Consider the following 14703-nt stretch of genomic DNA (forward strand, 5'->3'; position numbering starts at 1 on the left):
GATAATATCTTTTGTATGAATTTTTCAGAATATGACACTTTTATATATATATTTTTTAATTTTTAATTATATATTACCTCGATATTTCCAAAAAATCGACATGTTAGTTACTTTACATGAATTTCTCAGGATATGGTGCTTTCTGTTTTTTTAATTTTTAATTAATCTACTCCTTCGTTTTTGTTCAAAATCCGACGTGTATGTTCTTTTTGCATGAATACTTCACAAAATTAGATTTTAAATTTTCATTTAACTATCAACACTCCTCGTTTCATCGTCATTCACTTAAAAAATATAGGCGATTTTCGTCTTCATCAAAACTTAGATTCCATCATCACTTCCAAAATCAACTCAAACATCAACTCTTCCAACCTAACTCAATGAAGTTTCTTTGTCATGTTTTCAATACGTAACTAACTTTATCTTGTGTTAGTTTGAAAAAATGGTGTCATTTACCACTGAGATAGATGTTGATATAGATGTTGTTTATCTTGAATAGTGTTAGTTGAGATAATAGTGTTAATGACCACTGAAATGTTGATAACAATGTTGTTTTTCTTGAATACGATTAGTTTTAGTAAATGGTGTAATATACTGACCAGTGAAATACCCAGAGAAATGTTGTTTTTCTTAAAATGTTTTCATGAATAGTGTTAGTATATGAATATGTTGAATGTATGTTCTAGAAAATGTACCATGAGTATAGCATAATTCATATGCATTAGGGGCCTTATCAGAGATTTGTTGGTTTGAGTAATATAGTTATTAACTTATACAAACATAGGTGATTCAACCAACACGTCTCATACAACCTATGCTACAACCTCTGTTAATACAAAAAGTAAAAGAAAAACTAGTGGTGCCACAATGTTGACCAAGGTGACAAAACCCCACAAAAGCGGTGTTCGCTTCCCGGATAATTTTTGTTTAAGAACTGGTCAAATTTATGATGAACATGCTGATAGTTTTAGGGGTTACATGGCAGTATAAGGTAGACACAAAGTCAATATTTTGATAGATAATTGACATGACGTTGACGGTGAATTTAAAGATAAATTATGGATTAACATTATTGTATTTTTTTTGTTCTAATCCAAAGGATAACTTATAGCCTCTGATAATATATTTTTGGTCTATTATGTAAACGTAAGAAGTATCTATTATTCTAAAGGATGTTATGCTGAAAAAGAAATGAGTATATTACAAATCCAAAGGATAACTTATAACCTCAATACGAGAAGCATCCATATATTTATAAGAACGTTTGGTAGGATTTTTTCAAGTCTCGCACCACTCCTGATTTCTTGGCTAAAAGCCAAAAAAGAAAGAAGAATAAAGTTAGAAATATCTATCAACATAAATTATCTCGTGGAGGATATGATAAAATGAAACAAAAAATGATTTATGAAAAAAGAAAACAAAGAGAACTAAATTTGGGAGATCCTTCTAGAAGTCTTGATAACAACTCATTTCCACCATCACACCATGATAAATGGAAGAGGGCACATCAGAGACCAGGAGACGAGTTCACATCAGAGGCTACACGTGAAGTGGCGGAAAAGAATGTACGTAGATATTTTTTTTAACATTACTTATTTTTGTTAATTCAAGTTGTTAAAGATGAACTTTTATATATGTTGTAGAATTTACTGGTTGAAAAATCTAAATATGGTATTTTTGTTCCAAGAGAACGTCATGACATCTTGGTATTTTTAAGAGGTGTTAGCTTGTGGTTATGTTTTGGACAAATGTAAATAAGTAATGAAGTAAATTGTAAGAAATAAATTGAAGAGATAATTGATCAAAGGATGGGGGGTAAACTACAAGAATTATTAGAATTGGAGAGGGAGAAGTGGACTCAGAAGGAGTTGGAGAAGTGGACCTAGAAGGAACAAGAGAGGGTGAATTAGGAGGAGTGAGAAAGGTTGTTGCATGAGGTGCGGGAGATGTTCCTGGAGGAGCGAGAAAGGTTGACTGAGGAGGAGCGAGAGAAGTTGTCTGAGCAAGTGTCGGAGAACTATACCCCTTATGTGATTTATGTAAGTATAAGTTAAAAAATTTGTATTGTATATTGTTGTCATTGTTTGTGTATTTAACTTTTTCTATTGTGTTTCAGTTGTTCTTATAATGTAGCAATTGAAATCAATGGGTGTACTCATCATCCCAAATCCAGACCAGTTAGACATACATGAGAAAGTATCTGAGAAAGTTTTTATTTATTGTGCAAGCACGAAAGATAGTTGTACTGCCATACAACACAATATTGACGCCACACTACCTTAACTAAATAACACATAAAGAGTATCAAGGGCGATAGAGGAGATGTTAGTCATCTATGAGTTTACACTTAAACATGAACCATAACAAAGTTATATACTTTATAAGAGTGTGTTATGGAATTTTTGAAGGTATATGATTGGTTGGACATAACCGTACTACAATTGCGGTGGCCGTAAGTATAATTTTTACGGCAATTTCAATTTATATTCATTGTTCTCATACTTTAACATCGTGATTTGACTTTTGCATTAACTTTTAGGTCCATGCATGAGATATGTGTTGAAAGTGAATTAATCAACTATTGTTTCTTATACCCATTCAATATTTAATTTTAACCAGAGGGAACAAATACTATCAAGATGTACACATAAAATAAGTTGGTTGATGAGAATAATGAATGGTACTCAAGACCATTTTATCATGCATATGTATATATTAATTTATGTTTTCTTTTATAAATCAATTTTATACACATTATTAATTATTCTAAATGTTTATGTAGTTCACATTGACAACTAGTTATTATATGTCGAAGCAAAATGACGTAATTATGTTATACTCGTTATACTATAATCTTGATGAAGTGATGCATGACGTTTTTAGAGGGTAAGTAGTATTATTTTTAATACTCAAATTTTAACTTTAGTTTTGAATATTTTGTATTCATGTTTAACTTTTACCGACATGTAGAGCTATGAAGATATAAAATTTTGTGAAACGTAATCTAAAAGGTAGAAAGCCAAGGTTCTTTTTCCCAAAATTAAGTATCACTTGTGCTTTTTGACATTATTTTATTTTTGCTAATGTATTACTTGTACTTTGTATGTATTAATTAGTAAATATATGAAAATTATTTGTAGTCGTGAGCAACCCGACAGTTTTTCTTGTGGATACTATGCAATGAGACATATGTTAAATATTGTCTCGGAGGAATTATCAGTTCCTAGATTAAGGTATTAAATTTATCCATATACATGTAATTTATTTATATTTGTTAAGTTAATGTTTTTATTTTTGTTAGCTTATCATAATTTTTTTTTCAAATTATAGGTGTTTAGTGACCAAACACCATTCCCATAAGAAGATATAGATGACATCCGACCAAGTTGGGTCAATGTCTTCCTATCTTTTTATTAATCTTAACAACACTAAATTTTCTTGTTTGTTGTAAGCATTGTATAGAGGTTTTGTAATTATAGCTTCAAATATGTATAGATTCAACTATGTACAGGTTCTCTTACTTGAGGTTTTCTTTATCCCAAATTTCATTATAGGTTTTGTAAGCATTTTATGAATTTATTTTCAAATATGTATAGGTTCTCTTGGTGTACCATTTTGAATATGTGCACATTTGATTTTATAAACAATCTAATTTGATATTCTATTTATATTTAGTTATGTTCTGTATAAAATAAAATGTTATGATTCTGTCACAAAATTTGATGTTTCTGTGTAAAAAAAATAGGCTAGTAAAATTGAGTTTTAAGACAAATTATAAATGAAAAATAAATAGGTTATACCCCTTGGTTAATATATATAACTGACGTAAACACATTCCTTTTCCCTTGTATATTTACAAAAACCGAGAGAAATATGGTGCACGTTTTATAGTTTTGAAAATAAAAAGATGATATTGTCGGGGATCAAACCAATGATCTTTACTATTGTCACATAGGTGAAATAAATATCGAAGGGTAAAGTGGCAAATTTTCATGATGTCCTTTGTTACCTCGCATGAGAAACCATGATAAAATCTCATTTAAAACATTCATGGATGATTTCAAAGTGATTAGTAAAAAGTAAGGTTAGAGTTGAGAGATAGATATGTGCATCCTACATGCATTATGAAAATTCACTCTTTTGCTCCCATTATTTTAGTCATATGATGTTGACCCGATTAAATATAAGAGATGAAATTGACTCATATTCATGTGTTAGATTAATTATAATGAAGTTAAGATATCATATTGTAACACCTCAAAATTTGCCCTCCTCTCTTGGGACTAGCTTTGCAATTTTGCATATCATTTGTAGGTCATTAGTCATTGCATATTGCATATCATGTGGCTACATCAAGCAAGTATTCCTCCTAAGTCTTGGTCAGAAGATAAGAGGTTGAGATTCAAGCCTGAGGTTTATTGGGCTGATCATTAATCATCTGAGGATGTGTGATTCAAATTAGGATTTCTTTATTCTCAAAGAGATTGAGCTTTATCTTGGTTGCAATGGTACATCATCATCATCATCATGGTTTTGTCATCACCAAGAGATTGATCAGATACCTTGGGATTAAGGTTTTGACCACTGGTCAACCCTAATCAGTTAAATCATCTGCATTGGGCCAATCAGGGCTTGGCAAGGAGATGGGGTCTACAATGGATATGGGGATCATCATGTGATTATATTGAGCTTATGGAAGCTAGGGTTTCATCATTGAGCCATTTCATCAGGAGTTTGAGGCTCAATTTGATCAATGCATAGCCAAATTCATCTATCAGTCAGAAAGGTCAACTGTGGTCAACTGTGCCTGATTTTATGGATTTGGAGGTGGGAGAGGGTTAGAGACACTTCATTCATGTCTACACAAGTTTCATTTGGCATTTCAAAGATCAAGAATGAAGAAAATAAAGTCAGATGGAAACTTTCCAAAAATAGAAAGTGACTTGTAATTGAAAATTGCCAAAAATGGAAAGTTTTTCTCCTCAAAATTACGTGTCCAAAAATGATTCAAATGAAAATGTGTTCAACATGAAAGTTGTAGATCTTGCTCTCACCTTTCCAAAAAGTCCAAGAACATGAATTTCTCATGTGTGGTTGGCAAGTTATGATCAAATCATTTTCCAAAAATGTTGAAATTCAAAGTGCCATAACTTTTGAATGGAAAGGCCAAATTGAGTGAGGTTTCTTTGAGCAAACTCCATTTGACATGCTCTATCCAAATCATTCATTACATTTCATCAAAAATCATCACACAAAAATGGCATTTTTTTAAGTGAATTAATTTGAATTTTTGGAGGGAAAATATTCATTTGAAAAATATACATTTTTTTTACTTCAAACCAATTCTATTTGCATCCAAACAACATTTGAAGTGCATTTCAAGTGAAAATTCGCACTGTAGCATGCCATGCACATGTGAGGGTGAAAAATGTCAATTTGTCAAAACACCTCCAATTCTCTTAATTTGGATTAGCATTGTTTAAACATGTTTAGGGTTTGGTTAATTAGGGGTATATATAGTGTAATCATAACAGAATTCCATAACCATTTTTCATTTTTTCAGATCTCACAATTTTGCTCTCAATTTTCTCTCAAAATTTTTCTTCTCTCAATTTCTTCAAAGCAATTCCATAAATTCGTGCTGGATTCTTCATCTAGCATCATCATTGATCATTATTCAAGCAAGAATCCTTCGAATCCGTGCATATTGAAGCTGCTCCAAGCAAGAACATCAACAATGGTGAAATTCTCATTCTGTCGATTCAAGCTCAATTAAGCATCAAGAACTTCTCCAATACACTACACAAGCTTGCAAGAGAAAGATCCAAGCATTACAAGGCCAGGAACACACGCTTCCGAAAGCTGCTCTACAAGAGGTGTGGAATTCGACTCTCTCTTTTCTCATTTTCGTTACGTGATTATTATAGATCTCTCTCTGGTGATTACTCTGAGCTTTGTTTCACCTAAAACCGTGCTATATCGAGTGAGATCCATTGATTTAAAGTTTCATGTCAAAATTTGATTTGCTCGGTTTGTGAGATTCATGATGTTATAGGCTTGGTTAATGCTTGATTATTGCTCTTGGATGTGTGAACTTCATGAATATGTGTTTACATCGGAGAACTGTGAAAATTGTTTATCATGTGCTTGCTGTTTACTGTTCATTTGCTTGTTTAGAGAAGGTAAGTTGCAGAGTCATGGCCACGTATGTTATGCTGTCGTCGCTGCAAAAGAAAAAGCGTTGCATGATTATTCACGTTAGGACGTTTCTTATTGGCCAGGCTTTTGTAAATAAAACGCAGAGTTCTAGACTCTGGCGCTAAGCATTCATGCAGAATTAAATATATTAATTCAATTAATTTCATTTCATGTAAATTAATTCCATTTCATGTAAATTAATTCCATCTCATTTGTTTTCACTTTGCTTCATTTTTGTTTTGCTTCTTAAAAAAATCATATAAAATCAAAGAATAGTCCAAATAACATGGGGATTTTTTCTATGATCTTATTTTTCTCTCTAGTTGTTTATCAACATGAAAATAAAAATTGTGCACGTGTAGAAAAAACAATTGCTTAGGGATTGTTTGAATGTGTCATTTGTGCACCATGCTCACCATTTTGATCATAAAATCTTGATGCTTCATTAGAAATTAATGAAATTTTTTGTGTATGTTCTAGACATCTTAAGGAGCATTTTGATATGTGGTTTGCAATTTTTGAGTTCCTGGTTGATGAGATATGATTTTTTGAATAGAGGTGTGACAATTTGTGTCACACCATGCTTAGTGCAATTTCATGATTTTATTTGCCATGCTTGTGGACCTTGGATTGAGCTGAACTTTTGCATGATTGATCATATGGATGTTGAGAATACATGGGAATATTTCTGGATTTATTGATGGACTTTCCTATTTGATTGGAATTTTTCCCCCTGTTTGGTCATTTGTTGATTTTTTGTGACACATGTTTGTATTTGCTTTGTGAAGTTCTGGTTATTAATTGGATGGATGTGAAATTTGGTATGAGAATTATAGACATTTTATAGGTCATCTTGGCTTTGATCCCATTCATTTATCATGTTTTGTCACTGTTTTATGATTGATGGAAGTTGATGCTTGTTTGATGCCTTATGTTGGCTTGCTTGAATTTGTCTGGACTTTATGAATTTAATTTCCCTACTTCCTCTTGTCCAAATGAGCTGAAATTTGATATGCTTGACATGTTATGTGTTCTGTTTAGACTTGAATTTTTTTGGAATTTATTGGGATGTTTTGATACTGATTTAAGTGTGATCATTCTGTTTGGTCCTTTGAGGTTGCAAATTGCATGTTTTGTGTTATTTTGTTCATGAAATGATAATGATGAATGATATGAGCATGGGACCAATTGGATTTGTTTCTAAATTGATTGATTGTGATTTTGGATAATTTTCACTTGCTGTTTTGAATTTTTCATCTCCTTTTGACCCTAGGCTTGTCCTAGTGGTCTTGTTTCTCACGTTTGGATGTGATTTTCAGGTTGAAGAAGCAAATGCTTTGAGGATGTTAATTCAAGTTGATTGAATTTGGTTAATTGTTGTGAACTAACTTGTGTGTTTTGTAGGATGCTTGGGCTCACTTGCTTTGAGCTTGTGCTTGGCTCACTTGAGTTGATTGTGCTTTGCACATTGCATTGTTTGATTGCACATTGTCTGTTGGTTTTTATACTGTTTGTTTTGACTCTGTGATTGGTATACTGACTGAATTAGATTGATTTCAGGTACTTTAGTCGCTAACAATTCATCTTTGAACTTGCTTTGTGCTGCTGCTTGGTTGTATAAACCAATTGAGGTAGACTCTCTTGTCTCCATGTAGTCTGGAAGACCTGGCCTGTTACTTGGCCAGGCACCTGTCTGAAGTCCTCCTTAAGAGGCGATGATTGTGATTGTTTATTTTTGTCCCCAAGCAGGTAAAGACCTTTGTTAAGGCAATTGGCGGATAAAAGAGATACGCAATCTATCTCCCGCTATTCTGTTGAGTCGTCCCTCTGCTCACACCACTATGTTGATGCATTGGGACATTAACCCCAGATCAGTTGAGTCAGAGTCTTGAGTGTAGAAGGGTTCCCACTTTCTGAACCCACACTCCTTTGTATGAAGCTCTCCCTGGCCAGGGATAAGAGCTGTGAGGCACATCCCTCACTCACTTTTCATCTGGCTTCACCCTGACTCTCAATGTCAGGGTTAAGAGCTAACATCACCTGACACAGTTGTGTTGCTTTTGCAACTTAGCCCTTGTTTGAGCCTCACTTGACTGGATATAGTGTGTGCTATTTGAAATGTTTGCATTGTTTTGTTTATGCTTGCATGCTTTGCTTTTTCCTGGTTAGGATTAGCTTGCTGTTGTGCAAGTAGATAGAAACCATAACATAGGGCAATGATGCATGATAACATCTAGGCTCGAGTACAGCTCCCTAGTAGTGTGTCTCCCTTTGTATCTGGTTAGAATTTCTTTCCCGTTCAGGGGAACTACGTCGCCCTGATCCTCATACCAGATGAGGTACGTAGGCAGGAGACCGTGCGAGGTCTCTCCGGGCACCTTTTTTTCTTTTTTGTGTGTGTTTGCTTGTTAACCCTTTTGTGTGTCCAGATATGGACGTAAGCCCAGCGATTGGCTATCCGTATCCTGAGTGTGTTTGTTTGGTTCGGAAGCCGATGTAAGTCCAGCGATTGGCATTCGGGTTCCATGTTTGCCCGTGTTTGTGTGTGTCTTGTTTGGCGTGCGTGAGCCGAACTCCGGCAGCTCTGATTCTCGTTCCAGACGAGATACGTAGGCATAGGACACGATGTCCTAACGAGCCCTCTTCCTCTTCCCCCACCTGTGTTGTCTTCGGTGTGTGTGTGTGATGTTTGTTTTAGCAACCTATTCTTTCTTTTAGAGCGTGGATCCCGTCGAGTACGACGGACGTGAGGGGTGCTAATACCTTCCCCTTGCGTAACCGACTCCCGTACCCTTTCTCTTTGGTCGCGAGACCATGCTTTTTCCAGGTTTACTCTGAGCGTTTCCTTTCCCTCTTTTGGGATAAATAACGCACGGTGGCGGCTCTGTGTTGTTTTTGTTTAGCCTGCCGGTTGTTTTTCGCGGATGCGATAGCTGGCGACTCTGTTGGGGACTATTAGGAGATGTTGACCTGTGCTGGTCCATCTTCCCTGAGCGAGTCTCTCCTAGCGTTCTAGGATAGTTTAGGTTGCTTGTGTTGCTTTATTTATTGCATTTATTATTCTGACTGTGTATATATTTGCATAAATATTTGCATGCATCATACTATCATGTTGTCGTCCTCTGTGCAGGTGGTTCCTCTGTTTTGGGGTGGGTGTTCTGAGTGGGGCTAAAACCCAGGCCCGAGTATACACCTAGGATTAGTGTGGTCTCATGTTGCCTCCTTCATGTTAGGTTAACATGTGCTTGGCAATGTGATGTACCACAAGCCGGACGAGGTTCATTTGATAGTGCTCTTCCTTTGTGGGGTACTCCACTCTGGTTGAGTCACTTCATCTGAACTATTGACTCTGGTGACCGATCATTTCTCGGATCTTTGGTTTAGACGATCTCAGGAGAGCTACAATGGCACACCCGAAAGGGAAAACCCATTGAGTATCTCTGCCTGATTGTCGAGACTATTATCCGCCTTAGGATGACCTGATTAGAATCTACCTGTGAGGGGAGGGTGGTTCTTTCAGATGCATGTTCAGATGGTGACTCAGATGGTGACTTTTGGTTCCGTTGATCAGAGTCCTATTTATAAGTCGGATTTATGGCCATTTATTGTTGAGACGCTGGAGTGCTGTCCGTATTATTTATCAGTGGGGATCCGTTTATTTCAGGATTCCCCGGGCCGATTCAGAGATGGTTATGGGTATCTGCTCAGAGGTTGTCTGGTGATGATGATGATGTATCTGTCTTCCGTTTATTTCGGAACCCTTGAGTGGGATTTGTGGTTACATATTCCTTCAGATGGTTGTGATCAGCTCAGAAATCAGGGTTGTGATTCAGTGCAATAGATGATCAGATGACTTGGAGGATGGCACAATGCATTGCATTCATTCATCAGCATCATTAACATTTGCATTTACCTGCATCTAACACATGTTTATCCATATGCAGGGACATTTTTGATCGAGATCCTGGTTGAGAGACTTTCTGCTCAGACATGAGGACCGGTTTGAAGCATGATGTTGCCTACAGTTTCTTCGACCCAGAGATTGGTGTGCTGAGAGATATGATAGCATTGATTACACCCGACCATGTGGGGATGTTCCGTGAGGCATACGGTGGTATTCTGAAGATGGTTTTCAGGCTCACTGATAGCGACAGAAGCGCCATTCATACTCTTCTCCAGTTCTATGACCCGGGTTTGAGATGTTTTGTGTTCCCGGACTACTTGTTGGGGCCTCTGATGGAGGACTATGCTAGCATCCTGGGTATGCAGATCCGTGATCAGATTCCTTTCCATGTTACTAGGGTGGAGCCTGACATCCTTGGGATTTTTCGTGCTCTTTATTTGAGTCCGGAAATGATCAAGGAGGGTTTGAAGGAAAAAGGAAAATTACCTGGATTTCATGTGAGTTTCTTGGAAGCTAAAGCCAAGGAGTATGCTGCTATGGGTAACTGGAAGACGGTCTGTGCTTTGATTGCTGTGAGCATTTATGGGATCATTCTGTTTCCTAATCAGAAGAGCTTTGTGGACCATAATGCTATCAGATTGTTCATGCAGAGGAACCCTATTCCTACTCTGATCGGAGACGTCTATTATTCGGTTCATAACAGGAACGAGAAGCGGCGTGGTGGTCTGATCCGATGTTGTGCTCAGTTACTATTCAGGTGGTTTATGGGGTATTTGCCTTCTCGAGGTGCTTTTGCTCATCTTGATCCTACTGTCAAGTGGTCCTTCAGATTGATGGGGTTACGGGTTGCTGACATTGCTTGGACTCATAATGGTATGGCTGGACGGGATTTCATATGCAGTTGTGGGAGTCTTCCCAATGTGCCTCTTGTGGGAGTTCAGGGTTGCGTCAATTACAACCCGGTGCTTCTCAAGAGACAGATGGGGTTTGCTGTGGAGGGTCCTCCTCTTGGACGAGAGATTCAGGAGTCCTTTTACTTCCCGATTGATGGCAATCAGGCCAAGCTGAGGCAAGTATTGGATGAGTGGCGTGACATCCAGAGAAAAGGCAAGGTTCCGTATGGCAAGGTTAATAGCCGGTATTTTCCTCTATTTGATGATTGGCTTCGGAAGAGGATCGAGATCACACATCTACCATTTCCGGGAGGTGATCCTGGGTGTCCTTTGATTGAGGGTCCGCGTTCTTCTGTCAGTATGGAAGAATTCCTCGAGATGAAGAGAGCCAGAGATCAGTTGCTTACAGAGAAAGCTGAATTGGAGATGACTGTTGCTCGGATTCAGACGGCTAATCAAGAAATCAGAGTGAAGATGGAAGATCAAGACAAGCGACATGCCCTGGAAGCAAAGCGCTTTGAGATGGATACTGCCTACTATGGGAAGGTCAGTCAGGCTTTGGCATCTTCAACAAAGGAGCATGATATCACTAAGGAGAGATTGGCTAGAGCTTCAGAAGTCATTGAAGATCAGAAGAGGAGGCAGATCCTTGTGAAGACCCAACGAGACGATAGAGCCAGAATCCTTGCTGCGGAGTGGGAAATGGAGAAAGCAAAGATCATCGCCGAGAGAGATCATTACATCGCCGAGAGAGATCATTACATTGCTGAGAGAGATCATTACTTCAGGCAGATGAAGATTCATCAGAAAGAGGTGGGGAGATTACAGCAGGAGAACACCGAGCTCAGGTTCGCCGCAGAGTTTGCGAGGATGGTTGATGAGATAGGGCCATCTGTGGGACCCTCATCAGGCTAGCTTTTCTTGTTTGTGTTGGATTACTGTCAGGCTTGTTGACGGAATTCATTTTGCTCGTATTTCTTTCCCGATTCTGGAGATTTGTATCAGTTGTGATGTATGACTATGGCACTTATTGTGCATTTTGTTATGTGATGGTGATTTTCATTCAGTGATTGATCTTCAAGCTTTATTTGCTTTACCGTATACACTCACACAAGCACACACATGGTTGGGGGTATTTTGCTAAATCATAAATCTCTGATCTGTATGATGAAATCGATTGACGAACATCAGAATATTGCTGCCGAATTATTATTTGTCTCGATGAAGCCAGGATCAAGAGACAAAGTTTTCCTCATGAGGATAAACACTGCATTCATGCATGATCATAATAACTTGTGTTTATTTTGCAGGTATCTGTTGCTAACGTGCTTGATTGTTTCAGGAATCATTGCTCGTGCTCGTAGAACTGTACCTTTGCACTCAACCCGTCCGCACAGATACTTCACACGACGCAATACTCCCAGACTAATGGATCTCCCAAATTCAGATATCCTCGAGTTGAAGGACAAGATGACCGAGCTGATCAACATCATGCAAGGTTTTGCAGTTGGTCAGAAAGCTCTAGCTGATAAGGTTGAGAAGCTCGAGCGGGCTTCAGCAGCAAACAGCGGTGTGAACCTGGATGGTGTCTCCAACCAGGGGCTGGGTGGTTCTCGAGATGGCGGTAAGAGGACAACGGTGGGTATAGTGAATAATGCTGCCGGTTTTGGTGCTGCGGGTGGTCAACCGGGTCAGAACTTGAAGGACAGTCTTTTCCCTCCATTCTTCGGGGTTGAAGATGACAGAGAAGAAGACCGAGAGGATGATCAGTTCTCGATGCACAACGAACCGTTCGGTCAATACGGTGCCCCACCACAGAACAAAGAGATCCAGCTGCTGGCTGAGAAGATCAGAGCATTGGAAAGTTATGCCACTCCTGGGGTGGTCAACATGTCAAACATGGGGTTGGTAGAGGGGATTGTGATCCCGCAAAAATTCAAAGCGCCCACGTTTGGTCGGTATAATGGGAGTTCCTGCCCCGAGACTCATCTGCAAGCGTTTGTCCGAAAGATCTCTGCATACACCATGGACCAAAAGCTGTGGATGTACTTCTTCCAGGACAGTCTGTCCGGAGGCTCACTGGAGTGGTACACCAAGCTCAAGTCCTCAGATATCAAGAACTGGCAGGATCTGGGGGACGCATTCTTTAAACAATATCAGTTCAATGCTGATATGGCCCCGAGTCGTACCCAGCTACAGGGTATGTCTCAAAAGAATAGCGAGGGGTTTAAAGAATACGCACAAAGGTGGAGGGAGCTGGCTGCCAGAGTGTAACCTCCACTTGTTGACAGAGAGATGTCTGATCTCTTCATGGGGACCCTGCAGGGGGCATATGCTGAGAGGATGGTTGGTTGTCCGGTGACCAACTTTTCAGATATAGTTGTGGCTGGTGAAAGGATAGAGAGCTGGCTGAAGCTCGGAAAGATTCAGGGCGGTAATGCTTCGTCGTCTGGGTCGAAGAAGCCCTTTGGTAATGGCCAGAGGAAGAAGGAGGGTGATACCAGTGCGGTCTACGCACAGAGAGGACCCAGTAGGGATCGTTACTTTCAGCGCACTACTGCGGTAACTATTCCTGTTGAGCATCAACTTGCACAGCGACAACAGCAGCAACAACCTCAACAGCAAAGACAACCGTTTCAGCAGAGGCCTCAGAGGGCTGGTTATCAGGTGCGGGGAAAGATGAATGATAGGCAGTTTGACAGGCCGCCTGTGACTTATTCTTTTCTGTTTAAAAAGTTGATGGACTTGGGGCTGATACAACTAAGGACTTTGGCACCTTTGAGACCTGATCAAAGGCCGGCCAATTATGATGAAAATGCTAAATGCGAATTCCATTCAGGTGCTCCCGGACATAATGTAGAGAACTGCAAAGCTTTTAAGCACGTAGTGCAAGACTTGGTGGATTCAAAAGCTATCAACTTTGCACCATCTCCCAACGTCAATGCTAATCTCATGCCCGCGCATGGTCAAAGGGGGGTGAATGCTATCTCTGAGGAGAGTAGAGTTGGGTTGTCAAGTGTTGATCAGTTGAAGACTCCTCTGGCTGAGGTCAAGAGGCAGTTGTTGAAGAATGGGGTTTACTCAGGCTGTGATGAGCAATGTGCTGAGTGCATTGGTGCCCCTGATGGGTGTGAATTGTTGAGAGAGGTTGTCCAGGGTCTAATGGACGATGGGAGTATTCTGATTGAGAAGGTTGATATGGGTAAAGATGAAGTCTCCACCATAACAATATATTTTGACCCGGTGGATTTGTCTACTCTTGCTGAGGCGGCTCCAGTTACCATCACGGTACCTGGACCAATTCCATATGACAAAGATGATGCCATGCCATGGTATTATGGTGGGGAGGTATATTGCAATGGGGAGAAAGTGGAAGAGCAGACTGCGGATGAAACCACCGTGTCAAAGGTGGATAATGCCGGTCCCAGCGGTTTCACTCGCAGTGGAAGATTGTTTGCGCCGGACGCTTTGAGGAGAGAAGAAGGAGAAAGAGAGAAAAAAGAAAAGGCCGAGGCTTTAGCCAGGGCGAAAGGGAAGGCAGTGGTGAGCGATGGTACTCCAGTGGTGACACCGGCGCCCGTGGGGTCGGAAGAGAAACTTGATTATGATGTAGAGGAATTCTTAAGGATCATCAAGAAGTCTGAGTACAAACTGGTTGACCATCTGCAGCAGACTCCCTCCAAAATATCGATTCTGTCATTGCTGTTA

Source organism: Lathyrus oleraceus, chromosome 4 (assembly GCF_024323335.1).
Source record: "Lathyrus oleraceus cultivar Zhongwan6 chromosome 4, CAAS_Psat_ZW6_1.0, whole genome shotgun sequence".
Classification (NCBI taxonomy): Eukaryota; Viridiplantae; Streptophyta; class Magnoliopsida; order Fabales; family Fabaceae; genus Lathyrus; species Lathyrus oleraceus.